General features: G+C 39.0%; 1 protein-coding gene and 1 non-coding gene across 2 annotated transcripts in view; both read right to left on the bottom strand.

Annotated features, from left to right (window-relative positions):
• The window catches only part of TLK1 (tousled like kinase 1), a 181,004-nt gene that overhangs the window by 150,360 nt on the left and 8,026 nt on the right, over positions 1 to 22,618 (bottom strand).
• Positions 21,836 to 21,962, bottom strand: LOC122151169. The gene has a single exon (XR_006164025.1).

Below are 22,618 nucleotides of genomic sequence, written 5' to 3'. Positions count from 1 at the left end.
TTCGTCTCACCTATTTTGGTCATGTTGTAAGAAGGGACCATTCCCTGGAGAAGGATGTCATGCTTGGTAGGGTGGAGGGTCAACGAAAGAGGGGGAGGCTTTCAACGAGATGGATTGACACGGTGGCTGCAATGATGGGCTCAAGTATAGCAGGGATTGTGGGGCTGGCGCGGGATCGGGCAGGGTTTCGTTCTGATGTGCATGGGGTCGCTATGAGTCAGAAATGACTCGACGGCACTTAACAACAACAACAACAACAAACATAGGAAGAAATGCTCACGATCATTAGACATTAGAGAGATACAAATCAAAACAACAATGAGATACCATCTTGCCCCAGCACTAGTAGCAAAGTTCAACAAGACATAAAATAACAAATGCTAGCAAAGATGTGGAGAGACTGGGGCTCTCATACACTGCTGGTGGGACTGTAAAATGATACAACCAATGTATAAAGCAGTATGGTGATTCCTTGAAAAGTTGGAATTAGAAATACCATTTGACCCAGCCATTCCATTACTAGGTATATATCCTAAAGAGGTGAGAGCCAGGACAAGAAGAGAGATACATGCACACCCATGTTCATTGCAGCACAACTTACAATAGCCAGAAGATGGAAACAACCTAGGTGTCTACCAACTGAAGAATGTATAACCAAACCATGGTACATACACACAATGGAATACTACACAACCCTAGAGAATAAGATAGAATCTGCAAAACACCACTAACGGATGAACTTGGAGGATATTATGCTGAGTGAAATAAGTCAATCACAGAAGGACAAATACTGTATTAGTCCGTTACTGTAAAAAGTCAAGGAAAGGTTTATACATGGAAGGAAATTTTCTTTGTTGGTTACCAGGGGTGGGAGGGTAGGGTAGGGAACACTGTTAGATAGGTAGAGACAAGTACTGATTTGGGTGGAGAGACAGGCAATATACCAAATGTTGAGTGATCAACACGGTGGCAGAGAGGAAGACAGAGAGAGGCGCATGGAAGATACAGACAACAAAGATGAACCCTTCTGCACATACAGTACTGCGTTGTCACTGTAGGCGAACATGGATCTACGGGTTTATAGATGGGTGGATAGACATTAGGTATGTCTATGCAGGGGGGAGTGTGCCCAAGATCATGTACAGGGTTGGCAGATAATGTTTCTACAAGTGCATAGGTATGTTCTGTAAGAATTCCCAGGTATATGGTAGACCTGACAAGTGACAAGGTTGTAGTCACTTCCAGGGCGTACAGCCAGCTACCCAGAGGAAGTGAGTAGTTGGACCTGTGGGCTTGGGACCATAGTCTCAGAGGACATCAAGCTCAACTGTCATAACAAACTACACAAAACGTTGTTTGACATTCTACTTTGGCGAGTAGCGACTGGGATCTTAAAAGCTTCCAAGTGGCCTTCTAGATGCAACAACGGGTCTCTCCTCATCCAGAGCAAAGAAGAACGAAGAAAACCAAAGATGCAAGGAAACAATTAGTCCAAGCGACTGGTACACCATGTGATCCTCAGCCTATACAACTGTGATACTAGAAAAACTAGATGGTGCCCGGCTACCACTGGCAATTCCTTGGAGGGGGATCTATGTAGGAGATCCTGGATAGAGTGGGAGAACAATGTGGAACAAGACTCAAACTCATTGGGAAAAAAAAAAAAAAAAAGACCAAGGTTGCCTGATGGAACCCCTGAGACTATGGCCCCTAGCTGCCCTTCAGGTCTGGAATTGAACCCACTCCTGCGACTTCCAGGCAGACAAAAGACAGGCATATGAGCTGAACATTACGTTAGGGAGATAAACTCCTTGGAGAGAACAATCATGGGAGAATAGAAGGGCTGTGTATGCACAGGGAGACAGCTCAGGGGGCAGAAGTGCATGGAGGGAAGGACACAGGCAAGAGGTAACTATCAGGAGGAAGTGGAGGGGAACTGTTGCATTGTGGTAAATTATAGTCAATATCATGAGACAGTGTATGTGAGCTACTGTATGGAAAGTAAATATGCTCTGTAACTTTCACCCAAATCACAATTTAAAATAATAATAATAATAAGCTGCAGACAACTTTCTCAATGCTTCTTCATTATACTGGAAGCAAACCACATTCCTAAGGGAGCTACTCAGCTTCTCCAGTAGATTCCACCATGGAGTTGATTACTAGTATCATCATAGGGAATAATTACATCCAACTGCCCAGCCACTCAAAACTAAGTCCAGACAAGTTGACACATAACTTAAGTACAACAACTACTTTACCTTGTCTTCTCGAGCCACTTTTAAAATCTTCTGTTCACCTCTTCTACTTCATCATTTCTCCCATTCACTGTAACTACATTCAAGAGCAAGTTTTAGAGTCTCTTTTGACATTCATTTTGGTCTTTTCATTCTCACCTGTAATTTTAATTATCTTTTGCTTTCTTCATGTACGATGCTCTTGATGTCATGTCACAACTCACCTGGTTTTGGTCACTGGTGTCCAATACGTCAAATATACTCATGAGGTCTCTAAATCCAGTGGGATATAATCAAGGTTGTATTTTGGCTCTCGTGGACTTGTTCTAATTTCCTTCAGCTTCGACTTAAACTTTCATATGAGCAATTGATGGTCTGTTCCACAGCTGGTCCTTGGCCTTATTCTGACTGATGATACTGAGCTTCACCATTCTCTCTTTCCACAGATATAGTCACTTGATTCCTATGTATTACATCTGGCAAGGTCCAAGGGTATTGTTGTTATTATGTGCCGTCGAGTCAAACCTGACTCATAGCAACCCCTCCTTGGGTTTCTGAGGCAGTATCACTACGGAAGTAGGATTGCCCAACCTTCCTTCCGAGGAGTGGCTGGTGGGTTTGAACCACCAGCCGTCTGGTTAGCAGGCAAGTGTCTTAGCCACTATGCTACCAGAGCTTTCCACAGATATAGTCACTTGATTCCTATGTATTACATCTGGCAAGGTCCAAGGGTATAGTCACCACCATATATGTTATGAAGAAAGATATTTACAATGAATAAGTTATTGGTCTTTAAAACTTCTATCATGCAATCTTGATGTCATTTCTCTTGCCAAAGCCATATTTTCCAACCACCAATGATTCTTCTCTGTTTCCAACTTTCACATTCCAATCACAAGTAATCATCAATACATCCTGATTGCTTGTTTGGTCAACTTCAGACTGCAGAAGTTGGTAAAAGTCTTCAACTTCCTCATCTTTGGCTTTAGTGGCTGGTGCATAAATTTGAATAATAGTAGTATTAACTGGTCTTCTTTATATGTGTATGGGTGTTATCCTATCACTCACAGGACTGTACTTCAGTATAGATCTTAAAATGTTCTTTTTGACACTGAATGTGACACCATTCCTCTTCAATCTGTCATTCCTGTCATAGTAGACTATATGACTGTCTGATTCAAAGTAGCCAATACCAGTCCACTTCAGCTCATTAATGCCTAGGATATCAATCATTATGAGTTCCCATTTCATTTTTGACAATTTCCAATTTTCCTATATTTATATTTCATACATTCCATGTTCTGATTATTAATGGATGTTTACAGCTATTTCTTCTCATTTTGAGTCATGTCACATCAGCAAATGAAGGTCCCCAACCATATCATTCAGGTCAACTCTACTGTGGGGAGGCAGCCCTTCCCCAGTTGTACTTTGAGTGTCTGCCAGCTTGAGGTGCTCTTCCTCCAACATTACATCAGACAATGTTTCACTGCTATTCATAAAGCTTTCAGTGGTCAATTCTTTCAGAAGTAGACCACCACATCCCTCTTCTTGGTCTTAGTCTGGAAGCTCCACTGAAACTTGTCCACCATGGGTGACCTTGCTCATATTTGAAATACCTGTGACATAGCTTCTAGCATCACAGCAACATGCAAGCCACCACTGTATGACAAAATGACAGATGACTGGTGACAAACATACTCTAAAACCCAGCAAATTTACTGTCAGGTATTCTCAACAGATATTAATAGCACACCATGAGACAGGTAGAAGAATGCTCATAACAGTATTTTTAGTAATAGTTGAGAAGTAAAAACAATCCAATCATCTATGAACAGAATATAAACTATGGTATATTCATACAAAGTAATAAATAGCAACAAAGATGAACTACAGTTACAGGAATTAACACGGATGAATCTCACAAACATTATGTGAAGGACAAGTAGCTACACAAAGAATATATACTGTCAGTTCAATGACTTAAGTTCTAAAACAAGCAAAATTAAATCATAATTAGAGGTTAACACTGCGGAGTAGAGAGGGTAGTGATTGATAGGAGGCAGGAAAAAGGCTTCTAAAATGCTGGTAATGTTTTATTTCTTTTCTGAATGGTAGTTACATAGGCGGTGGTTTATAATAATTGCCCATGAGTTATGCATGTTTTAGCACGTGTTACACTATCGAAAACTCACTGCCATCAAGTTGATTCTGACTCATAGAGACCCCCACTGGGTTTCCAAGGCTTTAAGTCTTTACAGAAGTAGACTATCCCATCTTCCTTCCACAGAGCGGCAGGTGGGTCTGAATCACTGACTTTCTGGTTAGCAGCCAAATGCCTTAACCACTATGTCACCAGAGCTCCTTGTACTATGCTACATAAAATGTAAAATATAAAATTAAATTAATTAAATCTCGGTAAAATTCAAGTACTTGTTATGAATTAGTCTTCCTCATAAGACTGTGAATGAGCTCCTAGAAGGCAGAGACTATTATCTTTGTTTTCTCAGTGCTAAGCAGACCTCCAGGTCCAAAACTACTAGTTAAATGAACAAGCAAAGTATGTCAGTAAGCCTTATATAAAATTCTAAAGTTCTAACAATTGTTATTGCTTCTCTTCATCAAGTTGACCGTGATTCACAGCAACCCCTACATGGTGTCCAAGGCTGTAAATCTTTACAGAAGCAGACTGCCTCATCTTTCTTCCACAGCTGGTGTGTTTGAACCACTGTCCTTTTGGTTAGCAGCCCAATGCCTTAACCACAGCAACCACCAGAGCTCCTTTTCAAACAAACAATAGTAGACTTTAAAATATTAGTTATCCTATTGGGAAAATAACAATAACAATATATAATTAAATGACAAAAATATTCACCCCCTTTGCCCAGTAAACAAAACCTTCAAAACATACACTAAAGTAACAAAGAAAGAAAAAGATTATATGCAAAAGAAATGTCACAATATTGTACAGTTAAAAAAAACCTAGACAATCTAACAATTATGATTAGCTTTTGGTATATATATCAACTAAATTATTTAATATATATTCATTTTAATAAAATATTACAAACACTGTACAATATGAAATATTGTACAGATTAGGGAATACAGCGTAAAAGTTACTTTTTAATGACTCCCTAATATCTGTCCATGCCTTTTTTCTCAAAAGAAGGAATTCACCAATACACATAAATAAAACCATGACAATAGAAAAGGCACTTAAGTTCTGGTACACCTATGTATAATAATTTCCTTTCCTCCCACTATGGAGATAAAAAGTGAAACAATGAATATGTTTACAGTAATTATTTGACAATATACTTATTTTCTGAATATTAACTTTTTTATAATTTTTAGTACTTCTTGAAGATTATCAGTAGTAAAGTATGATAAAAGATATGGTCTCTATCCTAAATTCAAGAGCTAAAGAACTGATAAAAGAAAATAAAACAAAAATCAAATTTAGAAAAGTAGGTAATGACATAACAAAATGCAGACCATTACTCAACTGAGTCCTGTAATTTTCACTTGAATTCAGAATGAGAGACTACAGGGCAAAAAATAAAGGCTTACCAAAACACAGTATCAAGAAAAGACTGATAGATAGATAAATAAGCAAAGGTTACACAACATTATACAAACAAAACTGGACATTAGAAAAAGCATAATTTGTCTCAAACTTTTTAATTAAACATAATATTCATACTGTATGAAAATATTTGGTTTAAGACAATAGACACTAAATATCCTAAGTCTACATTTCTTAATAATAGTTTCCACTGAACGATTATTCTAAAAATTAGCCAATGAAAACTCTATGGATCACAATGGTCCAATCTGCAACTCATCATGGAGATGGTGCAGGACCCGGCAGCATTTCAGTCTGTTGTGCATGATATCAGCCTCAGTTAGAGGCCAACTCCGGCAGCGAACAACAGCACTTGTCTATTTTCTTATTTTTTCACCATTTCAACACTGTCATTTAATTCTTACAAGCATTAGGTAGTTACTATTACTATCCCAGCTACAAACAACAAAATCTATAACCTATTTCACAATTTAAAAAAAAAAAAAAAAAAAAAAAGCCCATAGACGAGGCATAGAAAGATCTAAAAAGTAAATATAATGCTGTCAGCTAGGTCAGTGAAGTAGGAGAAACAAGAAAGGCAGGGGGCAGAGCTTGCAGGGTTGTGCCATTTATTAGCCTTTTGGTTTTGTTGTTTAAAACTATAAAATAGGAAAAGATAGTTAGAGTGAGAAATAACTAGACAAAATATAATAAAGCATTAGATCAACTGGATTAAAAATATGTTCAGTGTCAGGTTTGCAATCCTCAGGTTAAGTATAATGCACTGTTATTAATTGTAATAGACCCCATAGCAACAAATTCCTAGGAATACCTGGCTCAAAAACGCACGCCCACCTTATGCACTCCTGGTGCGTGAATACAATCCTTGAAAATAATAATAATAATAATAATTTGGCACATCTATCAAAAGCTCTAAAAGTGTTTCATCCTTATTGCCCTAATAATTCCATCACTGGAAATCTAGACTTTGGGGGGTGGGGTAGGGAGGAGAGCTCTCCCTAAAAAATATTATACTATTATATGAGCCCCAAAATTAAATTTTTAAAAAAGAGAAAGCCTAAATGATTACCTATGTTGTTGTTGTTATGTGCTGTCAAGTCAGACCTGACTCATAAAGATCCCTCCTTGTGTTTCTGAGGCGATATCACTATGGAAGTAGATTGCCCAACCTTCCTTCCAAGTAGCTTAATGGGTTTCAACTGCCAGCCTTCTGGTTAGCAGTCAAGTGCCTTAGACATTACGCTACCAGAGCTCCATAAATGACTACCTATAGTACTTGTTTCCTCCTCAGGAAAACTACCACCTCACCTATTCCATGTGATCTAAGAGGTCTGTCAACTGTGGCTTTCTGTGGGTTTCCCAATTCACCCTCCCTCAGCCATAGCAGCTATCTCCATGAATCCCATCTCTTGGACCCCAGTCTTGATTAAAGAATTAACAATTAGAAAAAATCATCATCTCCCCCAGAACTGATATGAAGACATCAGGAAAATGAAGTTGTCTTTCAAGTGCTGTTGCTAAACTTAAAAGTATGCATCTAGTCTCCTCGTCCAGAGCAAAGAAAAATGAAGAAAACCAAAGATGCATGGAAACAGTTAGTACAAGCGACAGGTACACCATACAATCCTCAGCCTATATGACTATGAGACCAAAAGAACTAGATGGTGCCTGGCTACCACTATCAATCACTGGGACCGGGATCTCTGCAGGAGTGCCTGGATAGAGTGGGAGAACAATGTGGAAAAAAACTCAAAATCATTAAGAAAAAAAAAAAGACCAAGTTTGCCTGATGGAACCCTTGAGACTACCCCTAGCTGGTCCTTCAGGTCTGGAACTGAATCCATACCTGTGGCTTCCAGCCAAACAAAATACAGGAATATGAGTTGAACATGTACCTGAGGTAGATACACTCCTTGGAGAGAACAATCATGGGAGAAAGAGGGGCTGTTTATGCACAGGGAGACAGCTCAGGGGGCAGGAGTGTATATAGGGATGGACACAGGGAAGAGGTTATTATCAGGAGGAAGTGGGACGGGAGCTGTTGCGCTGGGGTAAATTGTAGTCAATGTCATGAGACAACGTGTGTGTGAACTGCTGTATGGAAAGTGAATTTGCTCTGTAAACTTTTTACCAAATCACAATTTAAAAAAAAAAAAAAGCATTTGACAAAATCTAACATCTTTTCTCTATCCTGCACAGGCTTCCATTATGGTCCTTGGTATACGCCACTGTACTTGCCCATCTACAAGGTTCTTGAAGCAGGATCATGTCCATACTCTTAGTATCCAGCATAGTCTTTGGCTCAGAGCAAGTACCCAAATATATGGCATTTTATTTTGCCTCGTTTTATTGCACTCTGCTTTGTTGCATGCACTTCACAGATAATGTTTTTTTAAAAAAAAAAAATTGAAGGTTCATGGAATCCCTGCATTGAGTAAGTCTATCACTGACATTTTTCCAACAGCATGTGCTCATGTCATGTCTCTGAGTCACATTTTGGTTAATTCTCACAATATCTCAAACTTTTTCAAAATGCTATTGTACATTTAATAGACACTCACCAGAACAAAACCAAACTCACTGCCCAAGTTGATTCCGATTCACAGTAACCCTTTTGGTTTGCGAGGTGGTAAATCTTTACAAAAGTAAATTGGTCAGTCTTCCACGGAGTGGTTGGTGGGTTTGAACCACCAACCATCTGGCTAGCAATCATATACCTTAGGCACTATACCACTAAAGCTCCTTAATCAACTACAGTATAGTGTAAACATAACTTTCATATGCACTAGGAAACCAAAAATTTTGTGTGACTTCCTTTATTTCGATATTCCCTTTAGTGCAATGGTCAGGAACACAAACTAACATCTCCAAGATATACCAGTATACCAAAAAAAAAAACCTCACTGCCATCAAGTTGGATCTGACTCATAGTGACCCCTCCTTGGGTTTCCAAGGCAGTATCACTATATGCAAGTAGATGGCCAATTTCTTTCTGAGGAGTGGCTGGTGGAGAAAATCACAAAAACTTCACAAAAACCTCTAGAGCTAATAAAGGAATTTCATAAAGTTGCACAGTACAAGGCCAGCAAATAAAAATGAATTGAGTTTCTACACATCACAACGAGAAACTTGAAAGGAAAATTAGGAAAACAATTTGTGGTAGAGTTAAGGTCATATGTCAGCTTGGCTGGGCTTGGTTTTGAGTGGCTGGGCAGCTGGATGTAGTTATTTTCCATAATGAGACTGGTGATCAACTCCATGTGGAATCTACTGGAACAGCTGAGTAGCTACCTTAAGTAGGTGGTCTGCTTTCAGTATGTAAGCAGCAGCTTTGAGGAAGGTCTCTAGCTTTTGGCACTCTTGAATCCTGCATGTAGCCAAGCCGTCATCCAGCAGCCTGCCATGTTGTCTGTTGATCTTGGGAGGGCTGTTAATGGACTTGAATCAGTGGCCTGCAATGTGATTTGGCTAATATTGGGACTGTGCCTTTCTTGTCAACCTTGGGTTTGTCAGCCTCAGCAGCCAGCAGCTGCCTGAGTGAAAAAAGCCTCCAGCTTCAGTGGGCTGATAGCAAGAGGGAGAGCTGAAGGCCAAGGTCAAAGGGCTTTTACCCAGCCCCTAGAGCCTTCACACTGTGAACTCAGACTTCTGGCCTCCAAAACTGCAAGAGAATAAACTCCTGCTTGTTAAAACCATCCCACTGTGGTATTTTCTGTTGGAGCACCACAAAGTAACCAAAACACAATTTCATTTATAATAGCATCTAAGAGAATCAAGTATCTAGGAATAAGTCTAACCAGGGACGTGAAGGACTTATACAATGAAAACTATAAAACACTGCTGAAAGAGATTGTTGTTGTTGTTAGGTGCCTTCGAGTCATTTCTGACTCACAGCGACCCCATGCATAGCAGAACGAAACACTGCCCAATCCCGCGCCAGCTCCATGATCCCTGCTATACTTGAGCCCATCATCGCTGCCACCGTGTCAATCCATCTCGCTGAAGGCCTTCCCCTCTTTCATCGACCCTCCACCTTACCAAGCATGACATCCTTCTCCAGGGAATGGTCCCTTCTGACAACATGACCAAAGTAGGTGAGACAAAGTCTGGCCATTCTTGCTTCCAAGGAGCATTCTGGCTGCACTTCCTCCAGGACAGATCTGTTAGTTCTTTTAGCAGTCCATGCTACTTTCAGCATTCTTCACCAGCACCACAACTCAAAAGCATCAACTCTTCTGTGGTCTTCCTTATTCACTGTCCAGCTCTCACATGCATACAAGCTGATTGGAAATATCATGGCTTGTGTCAGGCACACTTAGTCCTCAAGGAGACATCCTTGCTCCTCAGCACTTGAAACAGTTCCTTCGTAGTTGATCTTCTCAGTGCTACATGTCGTCTAATGTCCTCACTGCTGCTTCCATTGGCATCGATTGTAGAACCAAGCAACATGAATTTTTTGACAACCTCAATCTTCTCTCCATTTACTGTGATGCTGCTCATTGGTCCAGTTGTGAAAGAGATTAAAGATGACTTAAATAAATGAAAAGATGTTCCTTGTTCATGGATTGGAAATCATGGATTAGAAGACTTAATATTGTTGTGATGTCAATACTACCCAAAGCAATCTACAGATTAAATGCAATTCCAATAAAAATTCCAACAGCTTTCTTTACAGAAAAAGAAAAAATACTCTATATGGAATGGTAGCGTAGTGCATAAGGCACTTGACTGCTAACCAGAATACTGGCGGTTCAAACCCACCAGCCACTTCTCGGAAGGAAGATTGGGCAATCTACTTCCGTAGTGATACCACCTCAGAAACTCAAGAAGGTGTTGCTATGAGTCAGAGCCGACTCAACGGCAGTGAGTTTTTTTTTTAAATATGGAATGGCAAGAGGCTGTGAATAGCTCAAACTGTTTAAAGAGAACAAAGTAGAAAGACTCACACTTACTGATTTTAAAACATCCTGAAAAGGAGCTCTGGTGGTATAGCAAGGAACTATGGTGGTGCAGGAGCTCTGGAGGCATAGTGACTAAGGCATCTATCTGACTGCTAACCAGAAGGCTGGCAGTTCAAATCCACCGGCCACTCCTCGGAAGGAAGGTTGGGCAATCTACTTCTGTAGTGATACCGCCTCAGAAACCCAAGGAAGGGTCACTACAAGTCGAATGACTTGATAGCAGTGAGTTTGGTTTGGTTTATGGTGGTACAGTGTCTAAGGCATTTGACTGATAACCAGAAGACTGGCGGTTCAAAACCACCAGCCACTCCCTGGAAGGAAGATGGGGCAGTCTACCTCTGTAAGGATTTACCACCTTAGAGACCCAATAGGTGTCGCTGTGAGTCTGAATCGAGTCGATGGCAGTGAGCTTGGGTTTTATGTGTGGGGTGTGTGTGTGGGGGTGCCATTGTTAAGGCATTTGGCTGCTAACCAGATGGACAGTGGTTCAAATCTTCTAAATAGACTCATTAACAACAGCCAACTCAAAAGATTAGATAGGAAGCTTAGGGAATAGTGAGTTGATGTTAACAAAGAGGAACAACTCAGAAAAGGAGGGTGAAATGGTTGCATAACTCGAAGAGTGTAACCAATGTCACTAAATTATACACACAGAAATTGTTGAACTGGTGCATGTATATTCTCAATAACAACAACAAAATAAATAAAATTTAGAGGAAAAAACAAACACACACCATTTATTAAAAAGAAAGAAACTGAGTATGTTTCTGGTGTCATAGCTGACAGGATGAATATAATTGGTTTTACATAGGCCTATAGTCACTTCTTTTGTGACACTGTATTCATCACGAGATAAGCACATTTGACAACATACATAGTTACTGAGTGTGGAATCATGAAATTACAGTGTATCACACTTAACGATATTAACACTTACCTGGTAATGGTTAGGAATTTAAAGCTAGAAGTTAGTCGTTTTCTCTAGCTACATCACTTTTCAAGGAAAGATACACATTTATGAGTATAACCAATTCTTGTTGTTGTTGTTGTTACGTGCCATAGAGTCGACCCCAACTCATAGCGACCCCTCCTTGGGTTTCCGAGGCAAATATCACTATGGAAGTAGATTGCCCAACCTTCCTTCCGAGGAGTGGTTGGTGGGTTTGAACCGCCAGCCTTCTGGTTAACAGTCAAGTGCCTTAGACACTACACTACCAGAATAACCAATTCTTCATTATTATTAATTATCCATATAAAGGAAGAGAAACAACCATTGCAACTCATCCCCACTCCAAAAAAATAAACCCCTCATATTTGGATTTCTAATGTGTCTTCATAGACTGTAAGCACTTTCACTTGCATACAGGTACAACCTGTCTTCTTGAAATTCACATTTCTGTCCTAACAATGAAGCCACACTAGGAAGAACTCAAGTTCACAGCCTACCTGGATCAGTGCTGTACATCTTTTCATCCCACACTATGAATTCATACCAACTCATTCAAATTCTGTTTCTCATTAGATCTGCTATGTGATACATAGCAAAAACTTATGGATGTACTAAAGGAATTGAAAGCGTTTTTAAAAAACACTCCTTATAGATGAGCCAGACTGGGCTTCAAAGCCTGTTTTTCCTGCTCACATTGACAACTAATAACAAAGTCAAAGATCTTCCACTAAAGCATTTTGGTTTATTTCAAAGCCTTATCCACCAGGTTATAACACTGCCACAATTAAGTAGATTGCTCCTGTATATTTAGTGGAAATTTTTTTTCAAATTCTAAGTTTTATTTATTATGGCTGTAGTGGGCTTATGAGGTGAATAATATAGTAAGATAAACAGCAATACAACTTAGATTATCAAAAATATGATTTCTTGTTAGTGTACCACTAACCTTTTCCATGAAGGGAATAAACAAATAGATTTGCTTAGCTGGTACAGTTTGTTTCTCCACCAGCCACTCAGAAGGAAGATGGGCCAATGTACTTCCGTAGTGATACTGCCTCGAAAACCCAAGGAGGGGTCGCTATGAGTCGGGTCCGACTTGACGGCACATAACAACAACAACAACAAAATCTTCACACATGTATAAAACTCATGTCCCCCCAAAAAAATTAACAAAAGCTTAAGAGGTGAACAGAATGAGTTTAGTAGGACTGATAGTACATATATGCCTTACAGAGTTAAATGAGTTAACATGCTTAAACTCAGTATATGTTAGCTGTAATTGTTACTGTCATCCATATACCCAAAACCCAACCCACTGCCATCAAGTCGATTCCTACTCATCGTGACCCCATAGGTAGAACTGCCCCATAGCGTTCGCCAGACTATAAATATTTACGTAGCAGACTGCCGCATTTTTCTTGCATCGAACATCTTGTGGGTTCAAACAACCTGGTTAGCAGCTGAGCACTTTAACCACTGTACTAACAAGGTTCTTGTTACCCATATAGACCTCAAAAATATAATTTATCTAAGAATTACTAAAAGAAGCACTTTCTTGGGTCTGAAATATGTATATGCTGTTGTTGTTGTTAGGTGCCATCAAGCTGTCTCCGACTCATAATGACCCTACGCACAGCAGAAAGAAACACCACCTGGTCCCGTGCCAGCTCTGTGATACCTGCTATCCTTGCGCCCATCTGGCAGCCACTGTGTCAATCAAAAAAAAAAAAAACCACTGCCATCGAGTGGACTCTGAATCACACAACCCCTGGAAGGGTTTCCGAGGTGGTAAATCTTTACGGAAGTAGATTGCTCAGTTTTGTTATGAAAATTTAAGTCCTTCAATAAACTTTTTTTAAGGTTCCAACCCTGTAGAGAACATCATACTGTGTACTGAAAATACAGATATGAGCAAAACAGTTTCTGAATTCAAGACCTTCCTGTGTTTTTTTAAAAAAAAAAAAAAAACCCACTGCCATCAAGTCAATTCCAACTCATTGGAATTGAGTCAATTCTCAACCCTCACTGGGTTTCCAAGGCAGTAAATCTTTATGGAAGTAGACTGTCCAGTGTTACTTCCACAGAGTGGCTAGTGGGTTTGAACCACCAACTTGCTGATTAGCAGTCAGATGCCTTCAGCACTGTGCTACCAGAGCTCCTCCTGTGTAATAAGAGGAATACAAAAGAAACTCGTAAAAGGTAGCATGATAGAAGTGCTATGGCAGTAGACAATCCTATGGGCCACCAAACTAGGAAGGGTACACACAGAGGTCCAGACTTAGGTATGTTCCAGAAATATTTTCCAGGGGGTAATCACGTCTAATTAGCTCACTTTAGAGCATCACATTGTTATTTATGTAACTTATATAGTTTTTAATATATTCATAACAGTGTACAGTATGTTTATCATTAAGAAAACAAGATCACCCAACATAATACTTACCATGCTCATAAATATACCTACCTTATTCTTTGGTAATAATGAAGATGACTACCTTTTCTCAATAAACCAAACCATAATCTTGAAAAAGTTACACTGTTTCTTCAAGAAATACTGCTTTTTACCAATCAATACAGGTTATGAACACTCCTCTAATAAGTTATGTTAGGACTACTGTCACAAAAATGATAGTATTTTTGAGCTGGAAGACCTCTGAGAGACTCTAATCCAAACCCCATTTTACAGATGAAAAGCAGCTGCAGAGTATAATAGAAAAAGCATGAGCCTGTGAGTCAGAAACTGGAATTTGGTCCCAACTTTCGCTCAGTGAAAGGCTGCGCAAATTATCTAAGTTTCCTCATCTGTAAAGTGAGAGGTTTGGGCTAGATTACTTCCAAGGTCCCATTCGGTTCTGTAATTCTCATTTTATGGAAGCGAAGCAAAGAGAGAAGCAACTTGCCCAAAGTCACACTAATAGTTAATGGCACAGCAGAGACTATACTTGACTCCAATTATAATCAATGCACTTTCTCATCTATATCATACTGCTTCTCATACTTCAAAATACTATTCTTATACTTATACAAAGATTCCTGGAAATTATTGGTGTGCCTCACCCAAGTTATGGTATTTTCAATCACCTCATATGCATGTGAAAGTTAGACAATGAATAAGGAAGACCACAGAAGAATTGATGTCTGTGAACTGTGGTGTGAAAACACCACGGACTGCCAGAAGAATGAACAACTCTGTCTTGGAAGAAGTGCAGATGGACTGCTCCATCCAAGAATTGCCAGACTTCATTTCACCTACTTTGGTCACATTGTCAGAAGGGACCAGTCCCTGGAGAAGGATACCACTCTTGTTAAAGTAGGGGGTCAGCAAAAAAGATGACCCTTAATGTGATAGATTGATACAGTGGCTGCAACAACAGGCTCAGGTAGAGCAGGGATTGTGAGAACAGTGAAGAATCAGGCAGTGCTTTGTTCTGTTGTACATAGGGTCACTATGAGTCCGAGCTGACTCGATGGAATCTAACAACATCAAGTTTAGTTTACGAAATTAAATGACTTATTTATGTGGTTCTTTTATATTAAAAAAAAAGAGCCTTGGTGGCACAGTGATTAAATGCTTGCCTGTTAACCAAAAGGTCACGCGTTCAAACCCACCAGCTACTCCAAGGAAGATGTGGCAGTCTGCTTCTGTAAAGATTTACAACCTTGGAAACCCTATGGGGCAGTTGTACTCTGTCCTACAGGGCTGCTATGAGTCAGAATCAATTCAACACACACATTAGTTTTTTGTTTTATAGAAAATGTGCAACAAGTATACAAAATCCCAAGCTGAGCATCACTTACTACACTTATTAAATCAACCTCAAGAAAGTTACGAGAATTTATGCTTAACTTCCTACACCCCCTAAAAATCTAATCGTTTTAATCTGAGGCACAGAAGAGATTATGTTCAATATAAAAATAAAATACTAATTGCTACAAATAATCATAAATATTACACGTACCATTTTCTGAATAAGGTAACTTAAATTCTTCATTTTATCTTCTGCCCTGGTTACACTTAATATACATTTTTAATTCAAGAGAGATCAATTTAAATAAACACTTTTTCTTCACGTTTCCTTTTCAGACTCCTTAGCTTTAAAAAAACTTAGGCGAGATTAAGCATTCAAAATTATAAAACAAATACAAATAAAAGACTATATAGAGTATGTTTCAGTGACTTACTCACTGCAAATACCTTTCTGTAACAACATAAATGGTGACTACATGCATGGACCTCACCAAATGGATTATACAGGAATTAAATTAACTATTCTTGTGGAAAGAGATGACAGAGAATCATCAGTCAGTATCACCTCAGAACAAAGCCGGCTGTGGAATGGACCATCAATTGCCCATATGCAAGTTTCAGTTGAAGCTGAAGAAAATTAAAACAAGTCCTCAAGACCGAAAGTGTGACCTTGAGTATGTTGTTGCTGTTGTTGTTATGTGCCATCGAGTCGGCCACGACTCATAGTGACCCCTCCTTGGGTTTCCTAGGCAGTATCACTACGGAAGTAGATTGCCCCATCTTCCTTCCGAGGAGTGGCTGGTGGGTTTGAACCGCCGGCCTTCTGGTTAGCAGTCAAGTGCCTGAGCCACTTTGCTACCAGAGCTCCTGGGTATATCCCACCTAAATTTAGAGACCATTTGAAGAAGAGATTTGACACACTGAATCATCAATGACCAAAGACCAAATGAGTTGTGCAATGACATAAAAGATATCACACATAAAGTAAAAGGTCATTTAAAAAAACAGGAAAGAAAGAAAAGACCAAAATGGATGCCAGGAAAGACTCTCCTTGAATGAAGAGTAGCTAAAGCAAATGGAAGAATGACAAAGTAAAAGAGATGTACAGAAGATTTCAAAGAGCGGCTTGAAAAGAAAATAAAGTATTAGAATGAAATAAATGTGCAAAGACCTGGAGTTAGAAAATCCAAAGAAAAGAACACACTTGGCTTTTCTCCAGCTGAAAGAACTAAAGAAAAAAAAAAAAGCCTTGAGTTGCAATACTGAAAGCTTCTATGGGCAAAATAGTGAACAATGCAGAAAGCATTCAAAGAAGATGGAAGGAACACAGACTCACCATACCAAAAAGAACTGGTCGTTCAACCACTTCAGGAGGTAGCATATGATCAAGAACTGTTAGTACTGAAGGAAGAAGTCCAAGCTGCACTGAAGGAACTGGCAAAAAACAAAGCTCCAGGAATCAACAATATACCCACTGCAATGTTTCAACAAACAGATAATCCTGGAAGTACTCACTTGTTTATGCCAAGAAATTTGGAAGACAGCTACCTGTCTTCCATACAAATATGGAAGAGGTCCATTTGTGCCCATTCCAAAGAAAGACGATCCAAAAGAATATAGAAATTATCAAACATCATTAATACCAAATGCAAGTAACCAACAAATAAAGTTTCCTTCCATATATAAACCTTTCCTTGACTTTTTATAATAATGAACTAAAACGGTATTTGTCCTTCTGTGATTGACTTATTTCACTCAGCATAATGTCCTCCAAGTTCATCCGCTTTATGCGGTGTTTTGCAGATTCTGTATTATTTAGTGTTGCATAGTATTCCATTGTGTGTATGTACCATAGTTTGGTTACTTGTTCTTCTGTTGGCAAGTGAAATTTTGCTGAAAATAATTTAAAGATGGTTGCAGCAGTACATCAACAAGGAACTGCCAGAAATTCAAGGTGGACTGAGAAAAGGATATAGAACCAGGGATATCATTGCTGATGTCACATGGATCTTGGCTGACAGCAAAGAATATAAGAATGATGTTTGTGTTTTACTGACTATACAAAGGCATTCAACTGTGTGGATCATAACAAATTATGTATAACATTGTGAAGAACAGGAATTCTAGAATACTTAATTGTACTCACAAGGAACCTATAAATAGACCAAGAGGCAGTTGTTTGAACAGAACATGGTTTAAAATCAGAAAAGATGTGTATCGGTGTTGTATCCTTTCACCATACTTATTCAATCTGTATGAAATAATCCAAGCAAATAATCTGAGAACCTAGACTATATGAAGAAGAATGCAGCATCAGGACTGAAGGAAGACTCATTAACAACCCATGATACACAGATGACAGGAATTTGCCTGCTCAATGTGAAGACTTGGAAGGACTTACTGATGAAAATCAAAGACTTCAGTGTGGATTACACCTCGACATAAAGAAAACAAAAATCCTGACAACTGGACCAATAAGCAACATCATGATAAATGGAGAAAAGACTGAAGTTGCTGAGGATTTCATTTTACTTGAATCTACACAATGACCTTAAGCAACGGTCAAGAAATCAAATGATATATTGCACTGGGCAAATCTGCTACAAAAGACCTCTATAAAGTGTAAAAAAGCAAAGATGTGTCACTTTGAAAACAAAGGTGTGCCTAACCCAAACCATGTCTTTTCAACAGTCTCATCTGTACGTAAAAGTTGGACCATGAATAAAGAAGATGGCAGAAGACCTGATGCATTTAAATTATGGTGTTGGTGAAGAATAATGAATATACCACGTACTGCCAGAAGAATGAAAAAATCTGTCTTGGAAGAAGTACAGCTGGAATGCTCCTTAGAAGCAAGAATGGTCATGTTATCAGGACGGACCAGTCACTGGATAGTGAGATCATGGTTGGTAAAGTGGAGGATCACAAAAAAGGGGAGACCCTTAACAAGATGGCTTGACACAGTGGCTCCAACAATGGGCTCAAACATAGCCAACGACTGTGAGGATGGTGCAAGAATGGGCAGTGTTTCATTCTGTTATACACAGAGTCGCTATGAGTTGAAACCGACTTGAAGGCACCGAACAACAACAACAATACAGACTAAGTTTATAGTTTCTCTTTCAAAAACGATAATCACCTCCCCATAGTATTCTAAAAGTCTGTGCTCAACTCTACTAAACTGTACTATAAGCAGAATTTGATTCCCTAAAATGTCTTCAAAACTTACTATATTTTACAGGGAATTTAGAAAGATTTGAAGAAGACCGATCATGTTAACTCCAGAAAATACAGAAAAATTCTCAAAGGAAAAGCACAATAAAAATGTTAAGTAACAATCAATCACATCAACGATAGTTTCGTATTACTTACTGAATAAAGAGAATGTTAAAAAATGTTAATGGATACAAAAATGCAGTTTAACTATATTCAGGAATTTTCAAAAAATCACAGAACATTTACATTTTAAATTGGATAGGACCTTAGGTCACTTAATGCAATAGCACCCAATATAAGAATATATAGCTTTATTTCTACCTCCCCCAAAAATGTAGTCCTGAATTCTGCTTTAAAATTCTTATAGCTACACAAGAGACAATTCTTTCCTTTGTTGGACAAGTCTAGCTGTTAACAGTGTTCTTAGATTCTTGCCAAAAAAACTATACTGAACTCAGTCTATGTCTTTGTAATTCTCACTTGCTGGTCTGCCTGCTAAAATAGTAGGATGAGCCTCTTCTCTGTTTTTGAAATACCTGAAGATGGCCACATCTTCTTTAAGCTAAAAAGTATGGTGCAGACTTCCTGTAGGTACTGAAGGCACTTTCGGGGAGTTCACAAAGTCAAACCAATTTAATAATAACATTAAGACATTACTTGTTTTTATCACCATATTGACATTTACACTTACAATGCAAAAGCAATGATGGGGAGCAAATTGTAGTAGTAGCCTTTGCATTTTTCACCACCAACTGCCCACAGTTCAAAAAGATAAAAGCAAAAAATGTTTGTTTTACTTAAGAATCCCCTTGGTAAAATGATCTGTCTTATGAAATCCTAAACTTTAAATATATGTTTTTAATATATATATTATATATGACAAAATGGAAAGTACACATAAAACACTTCTATGTATCAGAGAAATATAATTATACAGAAAAAGCACTTGTATGACTGACTCAATGTGTAAGGCAATGGGTTTCTCTTTATACCAGGGCTTCAAACTAGTTTGAACTGGTTCAGTCATGCCTGACACAGCAAAATTGGCACAGACTCAATTGTGTAAAATGTAGGCGTAACGGAATGATAACCAGAACAGGAAAAATTACAGGTCAAAGCTCTAGAATGGGAGACTCAGAAGACGTGTATGAGCCTTTCAGAAGCCTGGATTTATTGCCAGGACTGTGGAGAGTGACACATATTCAAAGCAGCACATCAGCAACCATTTTTGAGCTGGATGCCACTATTCCTGACTCTGTCAATCAAGAGATTTGGTTGCTACACAACATGCATGCTGCCCAAAGAGGGAGATGAAGTTTTCTAGCAGGGGACTGACTCACAATATTTCCTACTCCAGTCATCGTTTTGGTACACCCACATTTTACAAATTTAGGTCTACTCCAGTTTCACTTCATTGACCATGACTGAACCAGGAAGAACTAGTTTGAAACCCTGCTTTATATATGGCCTTTCTGGCCATGGGTTTGTAGTTTTGTTAAAATGATTTGCTAGGCCACAATCTTGCAAAGGGATTGGTTAGTTTACTAAGTAAATAAACCAAAAAACCAAACCAAACTCACTGCCACTGAGGTTGGATCCAACTCATAGGACTCCTCCTTGGGTTTCCAAGGTGGTATCACTACGGAAGTAGATTGCCTGACCTTCCTTCCGAGGTCTGACTGGTGGGTTTGAACTGCCAGCCTTCTGGTTAGCAGTCAAATGCCTTAGGCACTATGCCACTAAGTAAATAAGGTGTGTAGAATCCTTGCAAGGTTTGTCAATTACTATGCAAAGTAGGTGGATATAGCCTACTGAAGGGATTGGTCAGTTTTGCCATCCTGCTAGGCTTAAAGGAGCCAATCTCACAGAAGTTGGACAGCAACTTCACTAACATTAAGAAGAAACTGGAGCAGATCATGCCCTTTGGACCTTGGTTCCCTGAGCTGGGAACCTCCTAGACCCAGGAGGAGAGCTGTAACACTGAAGACAGTGAGACACTGCAAGAGACAGCATGACAAAACTGGCAGAAGCACAAGAGAAGGGGAAACAGGAGACCAGCATGAGGGGGCTGCGGTGGGGCTTGCTGACCCGTTCATCTAGACAGCTGAGCACTTTTAGGTAAGAGGCTTGCTGGTGGAGTGAGGTGTTTCTGGCACTTGTCAATGGAGCTAAAGAGCTGTAACACTTGTTCTAGTAGGGCAGAGGCCTAGCTTGAGCAGGCGCCAGTAGGCAGCTGCAGAGGCCAAAGTGAAGGGCTTGCCTGTAGGCACAGCTGAGAAGAAAGGAGCTGAGAGCTCTTGACTGGAAGGTGTCCTAATTGATAAACTGTATTCTGTCTCCTGAGTTGTTCCTGATACTTCCAAGTTGATCTTGATCGTAAAATAGAAACCTGTTACTTCTCTAATGAACTCATGTTTATAAACATGAGTATGGTCTATGAGTTCTGTGTGGTCGCTGCCAAAGGATTATTGAACCCAGCAGAGAAGTAGAGTGTGCCGTGGAAGACGGCCGGTGTCAGATTTGTAAAAAGATTGGAAAGAAAGATCAGAAAGTATGTCTAACCTCCAACTCATGGGAATCAGCTTTGGGCTGATCCTGATGGTGATTATCTGCACCTCCCCCCATGAAGTGAGAGGACCCTGATGCTACTACTACATTACATGACACACCTAATAACAACATCATCGTCATGACTGAACTGCAAGGAGAATGAGCCTTTTTTTTTTTTTTCATGGTATACCATTTCTATGTGAAGAACAATTGACAAAATACGGTTATTCAGACTAGGTATACAGCTGATATTTTCTCAAAAGTGAATGAAGTTAACCTGCTACTACAAGGAACGTAACAGACAGTACTGATAGCCAATGATAAAACTGGGCTTTCAAACAAAAACTGGAATTTTGGAAAACTTGTATTTGTTACTTTGAGTCTGTTAACTTTGCAAAACTTACAGACTTTCCTGATGAATGAGTAGTGATGTTAAAGAATGTATTTTTTTATATTACATAGTAAATTGCGTCAACATTTCTACGTAACTGAGTGAACCAGAAGTTTCCAAATCAGCAATGCATGCTATTTATAAAATCTATTCAAAGTGCAAAACAGACTGATGGATTTTTTTTTTTTTTTTTACAATGTTGGACAGTATAGTCAACCTAGTGATATTCTCCAATAAACGCTGCTCTCTCCAATCCTTTTTTCTAGGAGGATTTTATCAGCATTATTGCTTCATCATATTCAGCCTTCTTAGTGCTCCAGAAAACTATGGGTTCCAATGTAACACATTATAAAAAGATCATTGATAATGTTTCAGATTCTACACTACACTTAAAAAAAAATTCTGCAGCTTGTTGAATTTTGTGGCGCAGTGGTTAAGCGTTCAGTTGATAACTGTAAGGTCTGTGCTTTGAACTCATCAGACACTCCACCAGAGAAAGATGTGGTGGCAGTTTCCTTCCATAAACATTATAGCCTTGAGTTATAGGGCAGTTTTACTCTGTCCTATTGGGTCACTATAAGTTGGAATCAACTTGCCAGCCACGAGTTTGGTTTTGTTTTGGTTTTTGGATCAAAAAAGAATATGTACAATTTCTGAAAAGGTTATTAAAATATTTTTTCCTTTTCCAAGCACATATCTGTGATGCTGGATTCTCTTCACATACTTTAATCAAAATAACATACAACAGACTGAAAGCAGAAGCAAAATCCAGCTGTCTTCTAGTAAGCTGGAAATTAAGGTGGATTTTAAAAAATGTAAAACAATGTCACTAGTCTCACTAAATTTCACTTAAGAACATTTCTTTTTCATAAAAATTATTTCGTAACCCAAGAGATTCAATCAAAAAACTACTGGAACTAATTGAGGGATTTAGCAACGTCGCAGGATATAAGATCAACATCCAAAAATCAGTTGGA

This window comes from Orycteropus afer, unplaced genomic scaffold, assembly GCF_000298275.1.
Source record: "Orycteropus afer afer isolate SDZICR_OR568_19922 unplaced genomic scaffold, OryAfe1.0 scaffold00001, whole genome shotgun sequence".
Lineage (NCBI taxonomy): Eukaryota > Metazoa > Chordata > Mammalia > Tubulidentata > Orycteropodidae > Orycteropus > Orycteropus afer.
This window is presented reverse-complemented; position numbering and strand designations above follow the sequence as displayed.